The sequence below is a fragment of the Oncorhynchus kisutch genome, linkage group LG25 (assembly GCF_002021735.2).
Source record: "Oncorhynchus kisutch isolate 150728-3 linkage group LG25, Okis_V2, whole genome shotgun sequence".
NCBI lineage: Eukaryota > Metazoa > Chordata > Actinopteri > Salmoniformes > Salmonidae > Oncorhynchus > Oncorhynchus kisutch.
This window is the reverse complement of record NC_034198.2, coordinates 18814191-18831327: the sequence shown is the minus strand read 5'-3', so window position 1 is coordinate 18831327 and position 17137 is coordinate 18814191. Positions and strand designations below refer to the sequence as shown.

The 17137-nt window shown below is 44.2% G+C and overlaps 1 protein-coding gene across 5 annotated transcripts in view; it reads right to left on the bottom strand.

Moving 5' to 3' along the window:
• myocd (myocardin) overlaps nucleotides 1–17137 on the bottom strand; it is a 146478-nt gene that overhangs the window by 38408 nt on the left and 90933 nt on the right. The window lies entirely within an intron of this gene.

Here is a 17137-nt window from a genome sequence, read left to right as displayed (position 1 = left end):
GGAGAGGAAAGAAAAACTCTCCAAACAAGGTACAATAGCAGATCCAGGAAAGGAGATAAAAGAGAATGGATAGAACGGATGGACAGAGAGAAAAGATAGACAAGAAAAGATAGAAAAGAAAATATATGGAAAGAGTGGATAGAAAAAAAAAGCATGGTAGACAGCAGCTAGAGAGAAAGCAGGGATAAAGAAAAGGGATTTCTAGAGAGGATGGACACCTTTCCAACAAGTCCGTTTGTCAAATGTCTGCCTGCCAGAGCTGCCCCGGTCAACTGTTAGCGCTGTCATCGTGAAGTGGAAACGTCTTGGAGCAACAGCGGCTCAGCCGTGAAGTGGTAGGCCACACAAGCTCACAGAACGGGACCGCCGAGTGCTGAAGTCGTCTGTCCTAGGTTGCAACACTCACTACCGAGTCCCAAACTGCCTCTGGAAGCAACATCAGTACAAGAACTGTTCGTCGGGAGCTTCATGAAGCGGGTTTCCGTGGCCAAGCAGCCGCACAAAAGCCATGCGAAATGCCAAGCTTTGGCTGGAGTGGTGTAAAGTTCACCGCCATTGGACTCTGGAGCAGTGGAAACGCTTTCTCTGGAGTGATGAATCACACTTCTGGCAGTCCGACAGACTAATCTGGGTTTGGCGGATGCCAAGAACTGAAGTTGGTGGAGGAGGAATAATGGTCTGGGGATGTTTTTCATGGTTTGGGCTAGGCCCCTTAGTTCCAATGAAGGGAAATATTAACACTACAGCATACAATGACATTCTAGAAGATTCTGTGCTTCAAATTTTGTAGCAACAGTTTGGGGAAGGACCTTTCCTGTTTCAGCATGACAATGCCCATTGCTCAAAGCGAGGTCCATACAGAAATGGTTTGTCGAGATCGGTGTGAAAGAACTTGACTGGCCTGCACAGAGCCCTGACCTGAACCCCATCCAACACCTTTGGGATGAAATGGAACGCCAACTGTGAGTCAGGCCTAATCACCCAACATCAGTGCCCGACCTCACTAATGCTCTTGTGGCTGAATGGAAACAAGTCCCCGCAGCAATGTTCCAACATCTAGTAGAAAGCCTTCCCAGAAGAGTGGAGGCTGTTATAGCAGCAAAAGGGGGACCAACTCCATATTAATACCCATGATTTTGGAATGAGTTGTTCGACAAGCAGGTGTTCACAAACTTTTGGTCATGTGGTGTATTTATCTTTCCGTGTCTCCCAAGCGGGTCCTACACTTCCAAACGGTCTGGCTGAAATGAGCTGTCAACCGGGACGTTTTCTCACTCAATGAACAGAGACCAGGGCTATGTTATTGTTGGTAAGACCCAATGCTCCATCAACCCCCCTCCGTCACGTCACACATCAGTATAGAGAAGGTAGACGTCACCCCCTAACTTCTGATTCAGGGTCAGATCTTCACATTCCCCTAATAGTTCAGGTTTTGATTGACAGTCGGGGTAACCTTACCCTAGACCTCTGCTTAAGGTTGCTGATGATGTTTCTTTGACAGAGTGATGTAGTTAGAATATACCCCAAGGCACAGATCAAGGATCAGCCCCCCCCCCCCCCCCCCCCCCCCCCCCCCCCCCCCCCCCCCCCCCCACAGTGCAGGAATATGGCAGCCACGGGCCACATGCAGCCCCCCGATTCGATCACTGTTATCTGTTGGAACGGATTCCACTTGACTCCTCAGGACACACACACACACACACTTATTAATAGGCTTGGAAGGGTGTGTGTGTGTGTGCGTGTGTGTGTGTCTGTCTGTCCGTCAGTGTATGCGTGCCTGCGCGCACCTGAGTATGTGTGTTCTTATCTTCACTCTAAGACATTCATCAGGAATTACACTTTCTGCCATTTTGTGTTCAAACTAAACACACAGCTCCATGTTCTGTCTCTGTTCTTCAGGATGTTGAGAGGCTTGACTTATGCAAGTTGTCAGTAAGAAATTACACCGTCGTCACGCTGCCCGATTGATTTGGTACACTGCGTTTTTATTATTTCCCCTGCGATAGGTAATTTGGTCAAACAAACCTCTCTTTCTCTCCTGATTCCAAAACCTGAAACAACAAAGGAGGACCAATAGCTACAAAGACATGCTTTTAACTCCCAGGGGACAGTCACTGGGTTAAATGCTGGGTTAAAAACAACCCAATTTGTGTTCTTTGGTAACCCGGCGCTGGGTAAATATTGGACTGACACACGCCGGGTGATTTTGACCCAGACAGTTGGGTGGCACGAATAACCCAACATGTCGGGATTACCCAAACATGGGTTAATTTAACCATTAGTTGGGTACTTTTTACTTTCATGCTGGGATTTGAATGTATTTTCAGGAGGCGTGGCTTATTAGGCGTGTGGCTTTCAGATCAATCTTATTTCCCACCCGTGAGAGTAGTCGTGTTCATCACGTTACGTTTACATGCTGTAAATTGCATTTTTCCTTCATTTTCTACTAGAATATTAAGATGATCTATTACATATTAGAATAAGGCGGTATCTATCCAACAATGGGATTTGCATAGGCATTTAGGTAAGTGATACACTTCTGTAAGCCTTATTGAAGCTACAAAAATGTAAATGTTCAACCTTGACATGATAACTATACAACAGAACAGATGAAATTACATCTACTCTCAACAAACAACTATGTGAAAGCCACCCCCCCTTACTCAACTGGGGCGGCAGGGTGGCCTAGTGGTTAGAGCGTTGGACTAGTAACTGGAAGGTTGCAAGTTCAAACCCCTGAGCTGACAAGGTACAAATCTGTTGTTCTACCCCTGGACAGGTAGTTAACCCACTGCTCCTAGACCATCATTGAAAATAAGAATTTGTTCTTAACTGACTTGCCTGGTTAAATAATGGTAAAATAAAAACAAATAAACTACATCTCCAGTCTTCTGATCTCAACAACCCAGCGCCAATAACCCAGCATTAACAACCCAACTAAGTGACCCAACACCTGCAACCCAAATGTTGTTTGAGGGTCGGAAAATAACTGTATTAGCTCTCAACTCCAATGCACACACACCATCACAAGAAGCAGTAACTGTATTAACCTCTGCACACTGCTCTTGCCAGCGTGGTTTTGGAAACTTGCATTACTGTGTTATTTGAAGGTAATTGGATAAACTGAAGCTGATTCTGTGTACTCGGATAATCAGATTATGAACCAGAGCGTAAATGTTGGTTTTGACCTCATTGGCTATGACAGTATCCATGTCCAGGACGCATTCTGCCTTTGGGACCCGATTCAGGACCAGTGACCCAGTAGATTTGTCGTGGTTAACATGAACAATTATAATTAATGCATTCATTATTTACATGTAGGCATTCTACTGTAAAACAGCTCCTAAACGCTAAAAGGTACACATGTGATGTACTGTCCATAGAGACATCATGCAGTAAGACCAAAGAGGCCCTACCGCAGAACAAAGCATGTAACAGTTGCTCCGAGATCAGGGACACACCTTCCCTAACCCCTGCGCTCATCTGATCACACGCGCATATTCCACTAGCTCAACAGATCACACACACACACACACACACACACACACACACACACACACACACACACACTCCCGTAGCCTTGCTCAGATCGGACTCACAACGTGGGCCATGCGGGGTGAGATTGTGTAGTGTGTCACCACGACCAGAGGTGTCATACTGTCTCCCTCTCCTCTCCCCGCCAGGGTGAGGGATGATATTACTGGATGCCTGTCGGCTGAGCAGTGGACCAAAGCCATGATCAGAAACCAGAGGACTTACAGACGCCACACGGGAAGGAGGGAGGAGGAGTGGGGAGCAGGGGGAAGAGGGGAAAGAGAAGGAGAAAGGGGGATGAAACAACAACCGAAATTCAGCCTAAGGCATAGACTAATGGTGTTCCAGGGACAAGCTTACATTCCAGGTCATCATTAAACACTAGGCTGGCTGAATTAACCCAATAGGCTAAATAGATTTAAAAAATGCCTGTTACCTTCCCAAAAGGCCTACAATACAGTAGATCAGACACCCCACTGGTAGTCCAATGAATGCCACACACAGTACACAACCCAACCCCCAAACACACACTCTCTCCAGCGCCTCTCTGATAAGCCCTTGGCAGGTGTCAGCTGTCTGTGGAGGCTCCTGGGGGAGAGACTCCCTGATTACCCCTCTGGCTGACTGACTGATTTGACAGCCATGTCTGTTTCTCTGTCTCTGGAGGGATACACCTTGCCACAGTGTTGACAAGGAGGCCATTCACTAACAGCATACTTCACACAGACCTGCTAACCGACTGCTGTGCGTGTGTGTGTGTGTACGTCCATGTGCACGCGCGTGTATGTGTCTGTCTGGGGGTCTGAAAACTTCACAGTTAAAGAAATGTTTCTGTCTCTCGAGACCCTATCTTGGCCGAGGCAGCACTTCACTCACTGCACATCAACTTTATCTACCGACTCTGACTTGGAATCGGACAGCGAGTGATTTGTAAGAGGAGTAAAAGATACTGGATTAGTGAGACAGAATCAGAGACAAAAGTTGTTGTTATCTGTGTGAATGTGTCTGTTTTAGTAATGGAGCCATTAGCAGAGGAGATAACACACAGCTTGCTCTGGGAGAGTGTTTTCACCTCTTGACTTCCAGGGGAAATCTACCGCCTGGTTTTAACAGTCAAACCAGGCCCACCACTGAGACAAGAGGTTAAACACACATAGCACCATACCATTTCCAGGGCCCATTGTACAAAATAGAATGTTCCATTTGCAGGTGAAGAAAAGCCATCTCGTCGCCTTGGCCCAATGTACTGGTATGCCAAACCAAACATAATTTATTCATATTACAAATACCAAAGCCAGTCTGCCGTATTCTTTGTAAATATTGAGTTGGTCCAGCACAGTGATGCGTCTCCTCAGGACCTCACATTTATGAAATCTCATAAATACATGGGTGGTTTTTCAGTGTGGGAGAGGTTGTAGTGTCCTCTGAGAGACAGACTTCTGAGTGAGGTGGTGTGTGTGTGTGTGTGTTCTCTGTCATATGTGTGTGTCGTGAGTGTGTGTGTGTGTGTGTGTGTGTGTGTGTGTGTGTGTGTGTGTGTGTGTGTGTGTGTGTGTGTGTGTGTGTGTGTGTGTGTGTTGTCTGTCGTATGTGTGCGTGTGTGTGTGTTGTCTGTCGTGATTGTGTGTGCGCCCATGTTCGTGTGTATGTGACCTTGTGTTGTAGGGCTTGGCTGTGTATTTAGGTGGAACATTGAGCAGCGTGGAGGTTCTTATCACCCCTGTCTGTTTTGGAGGGGAACATACATCGCCTGCCTGGAGGGATTGCTGCCTGGCCTAGCCTGGAATGTCCTGCTGGAAACGTCTGCTATTGGCTGAACACGACAGGTCACCTGTCAGGATGCTGGTCAAACTCCACGCAGACAGAAGACGTGAGTGTAGAGGAGATAAATAAGAAGATATTCAGTAGGTTTCTGGGCAGATACAGAGAGTGGAGAGATGACTGGGGAGGAAGATAAGAAGAAAAACATTCAAGAATACGAGATGTTCAATTCCTGTGTGACAGACTGGCTTTCAAACCCAGGTTGTCCATGCAACTCAAGTCTAGCCATTATAGCTCTGGGAGAGAACACAAGTCCTCAGGTTTCAGCCAAAATTGCTCAACACGCAAGCATGGTTCATTGAACTGCCTTCAGTGCAGTGGGTCTACTAGTAGGTCTTGTTTTAACACAGTGTCCATGTCTGACAAACATTGCTGTTTTGATGTACTGTATCACATGCAACCAAGAACAGAATTTGCAAACAGTTTCTTCCTCACTCTACCATCCCTCCTACTCCTAATTGAATTGGAAAGCCTACTTGCAAACAAGTCAATATCACAAGACAGTGGTCCATATAAAACAAAAGCAAACCTTTGACACAAAACCCAAATCCTTCTTAAACTCCTCTTCAATTTGTATGAAAATTCCACTCAGGTGTGTTGGAAATGATGGGAATGTAAAATAAATAAAGAAGTAGCATCAGAGTAGCAGAGACTTCCCAAAGACATAATTGCAGGCCAGCCATTTTGACCTGTGATGAAGAGTCAGCTGCATGCGTCACTGATAGGATCTCCAAAGCAATGGCCGACCAAAATCTCAATATATGAGTTGGTATTCTGTTGTTTTTGCTCTAGCCAATTCCCATAGTCAAGCGGCTGGTATGTCAGCTGAAACCTTTAAAAATACGAGCCTCACAGCCTCTCTGACGTGTTTTGTTTGGCCTTTGGGATAGGCAGCTTTCAGGAGACATCTGAGGCAGCATGTGTTGGATTCTCTGCTCTCCACTTTAATGAAGACCACATCCATAAACAGACGAGAAGGCTGGGTCTATTGGACCGACTGGGTGTGTAGGCCTACCAACCCACTGCACTGGTTCATTCTACTGTATCTGCAGGTGAACCACACGTTGGCTCTATTGTGGGAGGTAATTGAGTTGACATTTCACTCAATCGTCTCCCAAAACACCCTGTGTACAAGTGTAGTTTGCAACTACATCAAGAGAATAGAGGTGAGGAGCGAAACTGGGATGTCCTTCTATTAAACACCGTGGAGCTTTTACAACGTCGTCTTTGGAAGAACAATTTCCAGACTTATCTAACCGCCGTGAGCCTCATTCCAAACACCTGTTGAGGTTGGGTTGCCTGAAAATCCAATGGAAACCTTGTGCTTTCCGCCTGCCTCACTGACTATGGTAGGTCCCTAGGACAGGTGGGAAGGTTCTGAGGCATACATGCCTTCATGCTGGGAGGGAAATCATAAACAGATTATATTACTTTTTTTTACAGAATAATAAAAGTGCCTTGATGTTGAGAGTCTGTGTTGTTGTCTACCACACAAATCACACTGCTTCAAAGTGCTACAAAAGGAGGCATGTGGGACCTGGCGACGCCACTTTGTGTTTGTTGGCCTGCTTGTTGATATGAGTTCTTTATACCCTATAATTGTTTTGATTTACTGATCATTGTCCAGGGTACCGGGATGTCTAGGGCAGGTCTCTGTGTGCACTCCTATCATCCACAGCATGTCTGTAATCACAACCATGTGCTTTCCCATTCAAATTAACATATGGTTCTAACTTTCCCCCTATTTTGACTAATACATACCTGGGTTGCTGACTAGTAAAACCGTAAAATGAATTCTTCTTTTGTTATTTGCAACACATGAGGATGGTTTGGGAGTGGGGAGTGGAGAGGGAGGAATGTTACTGAGAATGATTTCACCTTGCATGCAACCTCTCTCCATCTCTCTCTCCCCTTTATTAATAGTCCGATTGTGTACCTTTGTTCCACAGCTGGTAGCACAGAAGATGTTTCAATTCTCCTCTGGTTTTCTCTGTGTCTTTGGTTTTAGCAGCTGTAACTCTCTATCATTCTAACATCTTTATCGGGCTTATAAGGCAGAGAAAAGATTTTGAAACAGTGAAGAAGGAAGCCCCGCATCGAAAACAGAAGACACAATCAATTTCATATGAGAACTTCCTCATACAGCATTCATCCATTCACATACGGTGCATTCGGAAAGTACTCAGGCCCCTTTTACTTTTTCCTCATTTTGTTATGTTACAGCCTTATTCTAAAATTGATTATTTTTCCTCATCAATCTACACACGATACCCCATAATGACAAAGCAAAAACAGGTTTTTAGAAATTTTTGCAAATTTATTTAAAATAAAAAACAGAAATCCCTTATTTACATAAGTATTCAGACTCTTTGCTTTGAGGCTCGAAATTGAGCTCAGGTGCATCCTGTTTCCATTGATCATCCTAGAGATGTTTCTACGACTTGATTGGAGTCCACCTGTGTTAAATTCAATTGATTTAACATGATTTGGAAAGGTACACACCTGTCTATATAAGGTCCCACAGTTGACAGTGCATGTGCAAAACAGTGCAAAAACAAGCCATGAGGCCGAAAGGAATTGTGTTGAGGCACAGATCTGGGGAAGGGTAGAAAAACATCTCTGTGGGGGAGAAGGGCCTTGGTCAGGGAGCTGACCAAGAACACGATGGTCACTCTGACAGAGCTCCAGAGTTCCTCTGTGGAGATGGGAGAACCTTCCAGAAGGACAACCATTTCTGCAGCACTCCACCAATCAGGCGTTTATGGTAGAGTGGCCAGACGGAAGCCAATCCTCAGTAAAAGGCACATGACAGCCCACTTGGAGTTTGCCAAAAGGCACCTCAGGCCGTGGTAAACAAGATTCTCTGGTCTGATAAAAACCAAAATTGAACTCTTTGGCCTGAATGCCAAGCGTCACGTCTGGAAGAAACCTGGCACCATCCCTACGGTGAAGCATGGTGGCAGCATTGAGCTTGAGAGGATCTGCAGAGAAAAATGGGAGAAACTCCCCAAATACAGGTGTTTCAAGCTTGTGGCGTCATACCCAAGAAGACTCAAGGCTGTAATCGTTGCCAAAGGTGCTTCAGCAAAGTACTGAGTAAAGGGTCTGAATACTTATGTAAATGTCATATTTCACTTTTTTCAGTAGTGTGTGTAGATTGATGAGGTAAATAAAACAATGTAATCAATTTTAGAATAAGGCTGTAACGTAACAAAATTTGAAAAAAGTCAAAGGGTCTGAAACTTTCCGAAGGCACTGTATATTAAGTCATAAAGCATAAGTGACACCTCATTTGATGTCAAAATCAATGTTTTGCTTTGAACACATGTATAGGCCTAAACAGTGATGAATGACTAATGGTTTAAATTAAGATTTGTAAAATATTTTCAGCGTTAGTGTATTGGTAAATGGCAGTCATCTTTGAATTCTGGGCCTTTATTTTGTTGAATTCAGAGATTCATTTGTTAACCCTTTACACTCGTGGGAGTTGGCCTGTAGGGATAGGGCTACATTGAAATGTTTCTTCATGAGTGTTTGGCTCGTGGGGTATAAATTTACAAATATTTTTGGGGGTATTGTGTGTAGATTGATATAATTTTTTAAATTTTAAATCCATTATAGAATAAGGCTGTAACGTAACAAAATATGGAAAAAGTCGTCGAGGGGTCTGAATACTTTCCGAATGCACTGTTAATGCCACACATATTATCAATAACTGAGAATTCAGAATGATCTCCTCCTTGTCTCCTTCTCCCAGAGTGGAATGAGGTCTCTCTCTCTTTCGTTTCTCCTCTCCCGTGAGCTGGATCAGAGCTGTATATTGTGTTTCTGTTTTCCTTTCCACTGAGTGGATTTCTCTCCTTGGTAAAAATTCACCATCTAAAGCTCTTGTATCCACAATACAACACCTGGAAAAAGAAACTCTCCGTTAATCTTCGCTGCCCTAAGAATCTGATGTGTTTAAAGCGCTAGCTCCTGTCTACCAAACCACACGTGAGAGCTGGGCCAGCAGCGTAGCGCACTGTGGCAGGCTAGCAGGAGCACACAGCTCTTTGTTTTACAATAACTCTGTGGGTTAGATTCAGGTCATTGTGGCCTTTCTTGACTGAGCGCATTGTTTAATGTGCCACTGTTAAATATCTAATAATAGAATACACTGGAAGTGATGGCCTCATATTTATCGGCAGAGTGGGAGGCGATGGTTCTGCAGAAAGATTTTAATTCCGGATATGTTTTATCTTCCCGGTGAACGGCTGATGAATTAATAAACATGCCGTGCCTTAGATTAGATCAATGGCAATGTTTACGCAACGGCATTTAATCATACTGTATCGCACTGATTACTGGTACCGCCGAGACTATATACTGCGTACTTAAGCTCCCCAAATCTTTACTCACTTTGTGTGTGTGTGTGTGTGTGTGTGTGTGTTTGACACAGACCAAACAACAAAGTTAACATCAATTCCAGGTAACCTTTAAGCTTCTTTAATGAAGTTAATTGGTCCGCCTCTAGTGATAGATGATTTTGAGGCAACAATTGCTCTCCTAATTCACCCACATTAATCCATGATTTCCTATTTTGTCAAACCCCTAAGCCCGATCCATAGTATTTCCATCTGATTGCTACTTCCCTGTTGGCAGAGGCTTAGGTGAGCAATAGCTTTCAATGACCTCTTAATTCAAATCAAATCAAATTTTATTTGTCACATGCGCCGAATACAACAGGTGTAGACCTTACAGTGAAATGCTTACTTACGAGCCCCTAACTGACAATGCAGTTTCAAAAAATACGGATAAGAATAAGAAATAAAAGTAACTGTTAAAAAAAGCTGTTATTTATAAAAATACATAGTCCACCACCCCTTGTCTTCCCAGACTCTGCTGTTCTATCCTGCCGGTGCTGTGTATAACCAGCCAGCTGTATGTTGATAGTGTCGTCATTCAGCCACGACTCTGTGAAGCATAAGATATTACAGTTTGAATGTCTCGTTGGTAGTTTAATCTTCCGCGTAGGTCATCTATTGTATTGTCCAAAGATTGCACGTTTGCTAGCAGAATGGAAGGAAGTGTGGTTTTATTCGATCGCCTACGAATTCTCAGAAGGCAGCCTGCCCTCTGGCCCCTTTTTCTCCACCTCCTCTTCACGCAAATCACGGGTATCTGGGCCTGTTCCCGAGAAAGCAGTGTATCGTTCGTGTCAGGCTCGTCAGACTCGTTAAAGGAAAAAAAGGATTCTGCCAGTCCGTGGTGAGTAATCGCAGTCCTGACGTCCAGAAGTTATTTTCGGTCATAAGAGACGGTAGTGACAACATTATGTACAAAATAAGTTAAACAATAAGTTACAAACAAGGCAAATTTACAAACAAAAAACTATCGGTTGGGGGCATGTAAAACATCTGCCTTCTTTAGATGCTATTTAGATGCTACTCTCAAATGCAATCCAGGCCACACTGCTTCTTCAGTCCACAGCAAGCCAGAGAGACAATCATTAGTATAGACAATCATTGTGTTGTCACACAATACTGCTAGTTGTTTGTACTAGATTCATGACAGAAAATATGACAATTCAGATTGGTTTCAGTCCAGGCAAGAGACCATGTCTCAATAGTACTGTATAGTTGGCCCATCTCTTCACCGGATCCTGATACCACGGAATTGACTCCTTGAGAGGTATGAGTGGCAGAAGAGCAGCTGGTCCATCACAAGGACTCATGGTTAAGGATGAAATCTGTGACATCATCTCACGTCGTTAATTAACTGTTGGAGATAGACGGCAGACGCGCCACTCTACTAGTGCCACCTCATCCACTTAAAATACATTCAGAGTGAACCATAGTACATGTCCAAATGATGACGTGTCCTCAAGGTCAATTATGAGGGAATGAATGACGAAGAGTTAAATCTACTCCAGAGAGGGTCTGCTCTCTCTCTCTCTCTCTCTCTCTCCTCTCTCTCTCTCTCTCTCTCTCTCTCTCTCTCTCTCTATCTCTCTCTCTCTCTCTCTCTATCTCTCTCCTCTCTATCTCTCCTCTCGCCTCTCTCTATCTCTCTCTCCCTCTCTATCTCTCTCTCCCTCTCTCTCTCTCTCTCTCTCTCTCTCTCTCTCTCTCTCTCTCTCTCTCTCTCTCTCTCTCTCTATCTCTCTCTCTTCTCTCTCTCTCTCTCTCTCTCTCTCTCTCCCTCATCTCTCTATCCTCTCTCTCCCTCTCTCCTCTCCTCTCTCTCCCTCTCTCTCTTCTCTCTTCTCCTCTCTCTATCCTCTCTCTCTCCCTCTCTCTCTCTCTCTCTCTCTCTATCTCTCTCTCCCATCTCTCATCTCTCTCTCCTCTCTCTAATCTCTCTCTTCTCTCTCTCTACTCTCTCTCCCTCTCTCTCTCTCTCTCTATCTCTCTTCTCTCTCTCTATCTCTCTCTCCCTCTCTCTCTCCTCTCTCCTCTCTCTATCTCTCTCTCCCTCCTCCTATCTCTCTCTCCCTCCCTCTCCCTCTCTCTCTCTCTCTCTAATCTCTCTCTCCCTCTCTCTATCTCTCTCTCCCTCTCTTATCTCTCTCCCCTCTCTCTATCTCTCTCTCTCTCTCTCTATCTCTCTCTCCCTCTCTCTCTCTCTCTCTCTCTATCTCTCTCTCCCTCTCTCTATCTCTCTCTCCCTCTCTCTATCTCTCTCTCCCTCTCTCTATCTCTCTCCCTCCTCTTCTCCATCCTCTCTCTCTATCTCTCTCCTCTCTCTCTCTCTCTCTCTCTCTCTCTCTCTCTCTCTCTCTCTCTCTCTCTCTCTCTCTCTCTCTCCATCTCTCTCTCTCTCTCTCTCTCTCTCTCTCCCTCTCTCTATCTCTCTCTCCCTCTCTCTATCTCTCTCTCCCTCTCTCTATCTCTCTCTCTCTCTCTCTCCATCTCTCTCTCTCTCTCTCTCTCTCTCTCTCTCTCTCTCTCTATCTCTCTCTCTCTATCTCTCTCTCCCTCTCCCTCTCTCCCTCTCTCTCTATCTCTCTCTCCCCTCTCTCTATCTCTCTCTCTCTCTCTCTCTCCATCTCTCTCTCTCTATCTCTCTCTCTCTCTCTCTCTCTCTCTCTCTCTCTCTCTCCCTCTCTCCCTCTCTCTCTACTACAACTGCAGTCAGTGCCCCTTATTTATATTAGCTGCAAACCAACTTCAACTGTACATTCCAGCTAGGTGAGCATAGACTTGGCGAAGGGGGAGCCAAATATTTCAAAGCTTACAACAAAACGTCAACTATCGATGTCCAGTCAACATGCAGGCAGAACTCTTGGCATAATACAGAACATTTTTGCAACAAAGGTAACGATGCCGTATTTATATGGCTGAGCTCAGAGGTCCCTGCTAGTATACGTTTCAATAAGGTTTTACTGTAATACAAGCACAATGTGAAACCAATTACCAACCAGCCCAGGGTCAGTCGGCACTACAAACAGCGTCTCCTGGCCTCTCAGGTTTTATACCGTATGTCGCTCAGATACAATTATTTATTTTCTGTTCTCCCATTCAGGGTGATTTTCACCTCGCATTTAACAAATAATAAATGTGTTTACGACTGGTCTTGCGAACTGAGGTAATATTTGCCCTGAGAAATGCCCGATCCATCAACTAATCCTCCGTCGTCTTCGAGCCTTTCTCCGTTCGGAGCTGAGCAGCGGTCCGATGATGAATGAACATCTGAGTAATTTCACGGTTGAATTAAGAGCTTAAAACAACAGCAGAGGAAAGTACATCGGCACACATTCCACCTGTTGCCTAATGAGACAACGCTGGGCCCTAGCTGTTATTGTGTTTTTATTTTCACATCTGAGATATAGCTTTTGGCAATTGTGTAGAAAGCTCTTTTTGTAAGATGCCAAGAAGTAAACAAATGCTTAGAACAGAACATTACCATATCCACTGAAGCATTACTGCTGTAACCCTGTCTTCAGATCTCTGGCGTGAACACTATCCTATACATTAGTTACAATTACAGTTTTTTCGACATACATTTGTTTGGCAACATAGCCATTCACCAGGTGGATGATATGAGGAGAGCATCAATGTACTCATGATGACATTTCATTAATCAGTCCTCTTATCATTAGTGTGAAAACGGTGTGTGGGTCCACTTAACTGACCCGACCCAGGATCCCAATTATCCCAGTGATCAAGTGATCATCTCCGCTCACTTCATAGGCCAATCTGTTCCAGATGGGTGTAATCCCCCATCCGTGGACCAATAATCCTCACCAAATCACCATGGAATCCACATGAAAGCAAGGCATGCAGGGAGAAGAAGGTGCGGCATGCCACGGAACCCAGATTGAAACAATATGGTTCTCCACTGCAGGTGTCGGAGAACCCAGACGTGCCAAACAACCTTTTTCCCTCAGACCTCTCCTCCTCCTCCTCCTCATCTCCTCCTCCCTCGTTTCACCAAACGAAAATAGTATTTTTTTCTCCAGATTTCTATCAGGTAAAGCTGTGGGTTTGTTTTCACATGAAAACCCTGTGAAGAATTACACTCGCATTGAACCACCTTACAAATCGGTAACCGGAACGCTACCCAATCAAGATCTTTGATGTGGGGCCAGTGAGATTTGATTGCAAGTTTATGAGGCTTGTACTCTGGAAATACCTATCCCATAAATAAAAGGATACCACTATTGGACTCTTCAATCTAAATTTCAGGAAGTCAGTTCTTGGTTGAAGTGTTTCAAGTCTCACGTGATGGGAGTAATCGATCATTTGAATCAACCTGCTCTTGAGAAGGTAATCTGATGTTTAAGGGGTTTACATGAGAACATCTGACTTGGAGTGTGTATATCAATAGTGCAATTGTTGCTTCATTTCCTTCTTTCCTCTCCTTCACCTGCATTGATCTGGACGATATGGATCTGGATGCATTAGGAACTTGCTATCCAGCTTTTTTATGCCAGTGCAGGATAGAGGAAAGGAGACAAGGAGAGGAAACCACTCAAGACTATCAAGAGGCACCCATAAAGTCCTCTGACTGAGTCACGTCTTCCATACTGAGTAGTGGAGGAGGAAGATTTCTGTGTTATTTCATTGCAGTGAAAGATGCCCTATGAGCTACAATGGGAGGGTATAGGCATCTGTTGCCAAACTTGTGTGAACGATGCCATCCTGTGGACTCTTTCAACACCTTAAAAGACTTGGTATGACTTGGCAAGAGATCTAGCCCTCTTTTCAACTCTAAATCACCATATAAACAAGATACAAGATACAACAAGTCAATTCAAAGTATTTTTTTATGTTAAACCCGGCAGAGATACTTTGACATTAATAATGCTGCATATTGACCTTTAAACAACATATTACAAGTCTACATTAAAGTTTCCCAATCATAACACTGATTAAATCACATTTTTGCAGGCTGTACTTTTCTACTTTAACCGACTAGGGTGGTCATATGTGATGCTGTGTTTAGGAGTTACAAGGTTATAACGACTGCCAGAATCACACGTGAGAAGCATTCATTCACCCTGAGAGAGAAGATGAGAGTTCTCATGATTAGATGCCGACTAAGAACATGACCGTCTGGCTAGAGGCCAAGTTTGAGACACTGCTGGGTTTATGTTAACACACACACACAGATGGATGTGCACACACACACACACACACAAACACACACACACGCACATGCAGGCACACGCACACACACACACACACACACACACACACACACACACACACACACACACACACACACACACACACACACACACACACACACACACACACACACACACGCGCGCGCGCGCGCGCACACACACACACACACACACACACACACACACACACACACACACACACACACACACACACACACACACACACACACACACACACACATGAGCGTGAGTGCTGAGTGCTGTGCGTGTCCCAGTGGTGCTTGCTGAGGGAGGTGTGTATCGCGTGTTTCCGCGGCTTGCTGCTGTTAAAGAGGTGTGAGGGCGGCTGCGGACTGCAATAAAATCCTAGACGGTCACTGTAACCGTCTTCTTGTTGGGATCTAACTCCTGTAAAACTGGACTCACATTTAACTTCTTAACTGTATTTTCCCTGCAGACATTTACAAAGTGTTCATTTACAACTAGCATTAGAAACCAGACGTTCGGTTTATCGTATCACCATGACATAGTTGCGTAAATTAAAAAGGCGACTATGACCAAATCAGCCTTATCGTTACTTTATATTTGGACTCTGTCGTCAAGTCTTTGGCAAGAGCACTGGGAGACGTGGTCAAGATCCTGAGGCATTTTACTGTTGTTGTTTTTCTCCACTCTCTCGCCCTCTCTATCTGTCTCAGGACTGATTTGAAAGAAGAAGACGGGAGAGCGAGAGAGGAGAAAAAAATGAATGGCTAAAAGTTGAGGAGATTCCAGTTTATGTTTGTCTGTCTCTTCCATTACTTTTAGCCACACATGACATCATGGAAAAGAAGTGAGGAGAGGAGAGGAGTGGGCTTGAGGAGGAGTGAAGTGGGAAGAGGCTGTATTTCTCTCAGCGTCGTTCCTTCGTTTCGCAGGGAGTCCAGGGGGATACATCATTCTAAAAATACACATTTATATCACTGGATTCCTCAAATACTTTCATCTTCAGACCCTTGTGATGCCAGTGGCCTTTAAGCTGGTTTGATTAGGGCTGTGAAGTTGAAAAGCAGAGCGTACAGATATTTCATCGCAGATTAATCATCAGGTGGCTTTAATAAAATGTTCAAACAATCTTGTTTTATCTGGCGCGGGAAGGAACTTGGCAGGGACTCACCGTACATACTTACCTATTTATCTGGTATGTATGTTGGTAGAAAATATAAGTGATTTACTTTAAAAGAGGCCTGTATATAACTTTAAGTTACAAAAGAAAATAACCAAAATTATTTTGGTCATAGATTTACGAAAATCTAGATATAATTTGTTATCTTGTGTGATTGATTCAGCCAATCCAATCAATCTGCTGATCACTATCGTTAGTGTCATCGGGGGTGGCAGGTAGCCTAGTGGTTGGACTTCGTTCGAATGCCCAAGCTGACAAGGTAAAAATCTGTCGTTCTGTCCCTGAGCAAGGCAGTTATTAACCCACGGTTCCTAGGCCGTCATTGAAAATAAGAATTTGTTCTTAACTAACTTGCCTAGTTAAATAAAGGTACAAAATATATCTATCTTTACATGATCTGTGTAGCAATATTATTCGTATCTCAGAGCCATTTGCATTGCTAGTTGTAGCCTAATGTTAGCTAGCTAACATTGAACCTGGTTGGTTAGCTACTTGCAGATTCATGCAGGGTAGTTACGTTATGAGTTGGGATTATGGTTCATTGTTTAGCTAGCTAGCTACATGTCTAAAGAAAAGACTCCACTATGTCCATTTCAATAGAATGTTCATGATGTCACTGAGACAACTGTCGATAGACGTTGCTGGTAAATTTACTCTGGCTATCGACTCCGATTTCAGAGCACTCTCTTCCGAGAGTGCCAGAGCACAGATTAAATTATGAATTTACGAATGCTCAACACCCGTTGAATATGGCCGGTGTCAGTAAACATTGTCAAAAAAGCATAATTAAATAGTTGCCAGCAGCACAGTTGCAGTCACCAACGCTCTGGATAACATAAAAACAGCCTAACCAGCTCTGCTAGGGGGAGTAAAATGGTCAGAGTGAGGTGTTCTCTCATTTGTGTCAGGAAGTAGCTAGCAAGCTAGCCAACGTTAGCCAGCTAGCTTTGGTGCTTGACTGCTGTTGTTAGGTCAGAACGCTCGGATCAACCCTACTCCTCGGCCAG